This window comes from Schistocerca serialis, unplaced genomic scaffold, assembly GCF_023864345.2.
Source record: "Schistocerca serialis cubense isolate TAMUIC-IGC-003099 unplaced genomic scaffold, iqSchSeri2.2 HiC_scaffold_1185, whole genome shotgun sequence".
Taxonomy (NCBI): domain Eukaryota; kingdom Metazoa; phylum Arthropoda; class Insecta; order Orthoptera; family Acrididae; genus Schistocerca; species Schistocerca serialis.
Window position 1 is genome coordinate 210,001 of NW_026047387.1, and position 5,000 is coordinate 215,000.

At 52.1% G+C, this 5,000-nt stretch overlaps 1 non-coding gene across 1 annotated transcript in view; it reads left to right on the top strand.

The window, feature by feature from the left end:
• The first annotated feature begins 3,638 nt into the window (after positions 1-3,638).
• Positions 3,639-5,000, top strand: part of LOC126434295 (small subunit ribosomal RNA) — a 1,911-nt gene continuing 549 nt past the window's right edge. Inside the window, exon 1 of the ribosomal RNA XR_007579117.1 lies at positions 3,639-5,000. This exon is cut by the window's right edge and continues 549 nt beyond it. This is a non-coding gene — a ribosomal RNA (small subunit ribosomal RNA).

A 5,000-nucleotide genomic window follows, 5' to 3' on the forward strand; every position in this document is an offset into this window, starting at 1 on the left:
ATCACAATCAACAAACCGACCGGCGGCCCCCCCCCCCCCCCATTACACCTTTCCTTACAACAATGTGTACCTTAACCTAAACTATACTGTACCTTAACCTAAACTATACTGTACCTTAACCTAACCTATACGGTACCTTAACCTAACCTATACGGTACCTTAACCTAACCTATATTGTACCTTAACCTAACCTATATTGCGCCTTAACCTAACCTCTATTGTAACTTAACCTAACCTATATTGCTCCTTAACCTAACCTATATTGCACCTTAACCTAACCTATATTGCACCTTAACCTAACCTATATTGCGCCTTAACCTAACCTATATTGCGCCTTAACCTAACCTATATTGCGCCTTAACCTAACCTATATTGCGCCTTAACCTAACCTATATTGCGCCTTAACCTAACCTATATTGCGCCTTAACCTAACCTATATTGCGCCTTAACCTAACCTATATTGCGCCTTAACCTAACCTATATTGCGCCTTAACCTAACCTATATTGCGCCTTAACCTAACCTATATTGCGCCTTAACCTAACCTACATTGCGCCTTAACCTAACCTATATTGCGCCTTAACCTAACCTATATTGCGCCTTAACCTAACCTATATTGCGCCTTAACCTAACCTATATTGCGCCTTAACCTAACCTATATTGCGCCTTAACCTAACCTACATTGCGCCTTAACCTAACCTACATTGCGCCTTAACCTAACCTACATTGCGCCTTAACCTAACCTATATTGCGCCTTAACCTAACCTATATTGCGCCTTAACCTAACCTATGTTGCGCCTTAACCTAACCTATGTTGCGCCTTAACCTAACCTATGTTGCGCCTTAACCTAACCTATGTTGCGCCTTAACCTAACCTATGTTGCGCCTTAACCTAACCTATGTTGCGCCTTAACCTAACCTATGTTGCGCCGTAACCTAACCTATGTTGCGCCGTAACCTAACCTATGTTGCGCCTTAACCTAACCTATGTTGCGCCTTAACCTAACCTATGTTGCGCCTTAACCTAACCTATGTTGCGCCGTAACCTAACCTATGTTGCGCCGTAACCTAACCTATGTTGCGCCGTAACCTAACCTATGTTGCGCCGTAACCTAACCTATGTTGCGCCGTAACCTAACCTATGTTGCGCCGTAACCTAACCTATGTTGCGCCGTAACCTAACCTATGTTGCGCCGTAACCTAACCTATGTTGCGCCGTAACCTAACCTATGTTGCGCCGTAACCTAACCTATGTTGCGCCGTAACCTAACCTATGTTGCGCCGTAACCTAACCTATGTTGCGCCGTAACCTAACCTATGTTGCGCCGTAACCTAACCTATGTTGCGCCGTAACCTAACCTATGTTGCGCCGTAACCTAACCTATGTTGCGCCGTAACCTAACCTATATCGTATCTTAACCTAACCTATATCGTATCTTAACCTAACCTATATCGTATCTTAACCTAACCTATATCGTATCTTAACCTAACCTATATCGTATCTTAACCTAACCTATATCGTATCTTAACCTAACCTATATCGTACCTTAACCTAACCTATATTGCCCCTTAACGTAACCCATATTGCGCTGTAACCCAACACACGTTGGGCCTTAACCCAACACACGTTGGGCCTTAACCCAACACACGTTGGGCCTTAACCCAACACACGTTGGGCCTTAACCCAACACACGTTGGGCCTTAACCCAACACACGTTGGGCCTTAACCCAACACACGTTGGGCCTTAACCCAACACACGTTGGGCCTTAACCCAACACACGTTGGGCCTTAACCCAACACACGTTGGGCCTTAACCCAACACACGTTGGGCCTTAACCCAACACACGTTGGGCCTTAACCCAACACACGTTGGGCCTTAACCCAACACACGTTGGGCCTTAACCCAACACACGTTGGGCCTTAACCTGCTCTGTAATTGTCATACGACGCGTTAAATTAGTGTAGTGTTGCCTAACTGCAACCCCCGCAATATAGTTTGCTACTCGCACTGCCCGGTCCCCAGTGTATCGCTTCATGTTAAACACCTTGCAGCTATACACTGTAATGTGGATGGCAGCAGGACGTACATGCTCAATGCCCTTTGCAGTTGTTCATTGGCATTCGCAGTTGTTCATTGGCATTCGCATGGCGAAGCACTTAGCCTACGCTGTGGTATGGCCTGTGTCAACTGTCCGCTGATATTGTACGTCCAAATCACACACTGTACTGCACATTGGTCCTCATGTACTGAATGATACATCGTGGTACATGTGACCGTACAACGACTGCGCCAACAACGGCGAACCATGCGGTCCAAATGTTGTGCACGCAGCTACGTGTCGTCTCCCTATAAGAGCTGGATTGCAGTGTGGTATGCCCTGGATGGCGATCAGCATGAGCCGTCTGTTGATGTAGTGGCGCGTGTTGTCAGACGTTGTCGTCTCTTCTCACACACCGTGATAGCATGGTGCACTGCGTTCCACATCTGCGACATGCGACAGAGGCCGGTTGACAGTCGTTCGCGCAATGGACATCGCATACGTACGGGGGCCACCTTCCACGTGTTTGCGAAGCGTGCACATGTTGTTGCGTGTATGTGGGCAGACATAGTGTGTCGTGACACCTGACACAGGCATGCAACAATCGTTGAATTTGCAAATGGCGATGGACGCCTACGTTTGCTGGTGACGTTACGCAAATGAACAACTGGTAAACCGTTGTGGTGCGGTTGTTCTCGCTAGAGGTGAATCAGTGATGGCGACGATCGGTTGAGCTACCAACCGGTTGTTTCAGCGATACCCACCATGCCCACGAACGTGAATGGCATGTGGGTGTGAAGCGATACGCGGCGGTGGCTGGGTGGGACCGGCCCCGGCCGGTGAGGGGGGGCCTCCCGGCGTGCTGGCCGCGCGGTGCGTGGGCGCACGCGCTACAGCCGGCTGGTGGGGGCGGCCACTGGCAGGCGCGCCGGCCGACGGAGGCGGCAGGCGGCGCAGCTGCGCGCCGGCGCACCCTGCACGCGGCGCCGTGCGGCCAAAGTAGGTCCTCGCGGGCCCGGTGCGAAGCGCGGTGGACATCTGCAGTGTGCTGGTCCGATTGAGGACTGTGTGCGCTGAGGATGCGCCGCCGCCCGGCGCTCGGCGCCGCGACGCCGTCTGCTGCTCGGTCGCCTCTGCGGTTCTCGCAGGTGGTTTGTATCGCAGCTGTGCGGACGTGTTGGCGCGTGCGCTGTGCTGGGAGAGTTCGCTTCGGCACCCAAGTGGGGCTTTTGTCCTTCTGTGGCGCTGGCGTTGGAGCTGCCGGTCACCGTAGGTGGCGCGTGTTGTCTCCCGCCGGCAATGCCACGACAGCACGCTCCCGGGCCTCTGTCGGCAGCGGCAAGCTCAGTTGGGAGCACGGGTGGTCGCACCTAAAGCGTCTACTCGCCAAACTCCGGGCGATTGCGCCTCTCTCGAACCCGACCAAGTACTTAGGACGGCGCTGCGCGCCGCCGGGACCTGAGAGGGTTTCGAGGTGTATGGTGCAGGGGAGCTCAGCCTCCTCCTGTTTGCAGAATAATTGAGCGGACGCTTGCGTGTTCGCGCGGGCCCCCGGGACACACTCCCGGGCGGCCGGCTGCTCAGCTCTAGTTGACGCAGCTCCCTGGTTGATCCTGCCAGTAGTCATATGCTTGTCTCAAAGATTAAGCCATGCATGTCTCAGTACAAGCCGCATTAAGGTGAAACCGCGAATGGCTCATTAAATCAGTTATGGTTCCTTAGATCGTACCCACGTTACTTGGATAACTGTGGTAATTCTAGAGCTAATACATGCAGAACAGAGTCCCGACCAGAGATGGAAGGGACGCTTTTATTAGATCAAAACCAATCGGTCGGCTCGTCCGGTCCGTTTGCCTTGGTGACTCTGAATAACTTTGGGCTGATCGCACGGTCCTCGTACCGGCGACGCATCTTTCAAATGTCTGCCTTATCAACTGTCGATGGTAGGTTCTGCGCCTACCATGGTTGTAACGGGTAACGGGGAATCAGGGTTCGATTCCGGAGAGGGAGCCTGAGAAACGGCTACCACATCCAAGGAAGGCAGCAGGCGCGCAAATTACCCACTCCCGGCACGGGGAGGTAGTGACGAAAAATAACGATACGGGACTCATCCGAGGCCCCGTAATCGGAATGAGTACACTTTAAATCCTTTAACGAGTATCTATTGGAGGGCAAGTCTGGTGCCAGCAGCCGCGGTAATTCCAGCTCCAATAGCGTATATTAAAGTTGTTGCGGTTAAAAAGCTCGTAGTTGGATTTGTGTCCCACGCTGTTGGTTCACCGCCCGTCGGTGTTTAACTGGCATGTATCGTGGGACGTCCTGCCGGTGGGGCGAGCTGAAGGCGTGCGACGCGCCTCGTGCGTGCTCGTGCGTCCCGAGGCGGACCCCGTTGCAATCCTACCAGGGTGCTCTTGAGTGAGTGTCTCGGTGGGCCGGCACGTTTACTTTGAACAAATTAGAGTGCTTAAAGCAGGCAAGCCCGCCTGAATACTGTGTGCATGGAATAATGGAATAGGACCTCGGTTCTATTTTGTTGGTTTTCGGAACCCGAGGTAATGATTAATAGGGACAGGCGGGGGCATTCGTATTGCGACGTTAGAGGTGAAATTCTTGGATCGTCGCAAGACGAACAGAAGCGAAAGCATTTGCCAAGTATGTTTTTATTAATCAAGAACGAAAGTTAGAGGTTCGAAGGCGATCAGATACCGCCCTAGTTCTAACCATAAACGATGCCAGCCAGCGATCCGCCGCAGTTCCTCCGATGACTCGGCGGGCAGCCTCCGGGAAACCAAAGCTTTTGGGTTCCGGGGGAAGTATGGTTGCAAAGCTGAAACTTAAAGGAATTGACGGAAGGGCACCACCAGGAGTGGAGCCTGCGGCTTAATTTGACTCAACACGGGAAACCTCACCAGGCCCGGACACCGGAAGGATTGACAGATTGATAGCTCTTTCTTGATTCGGT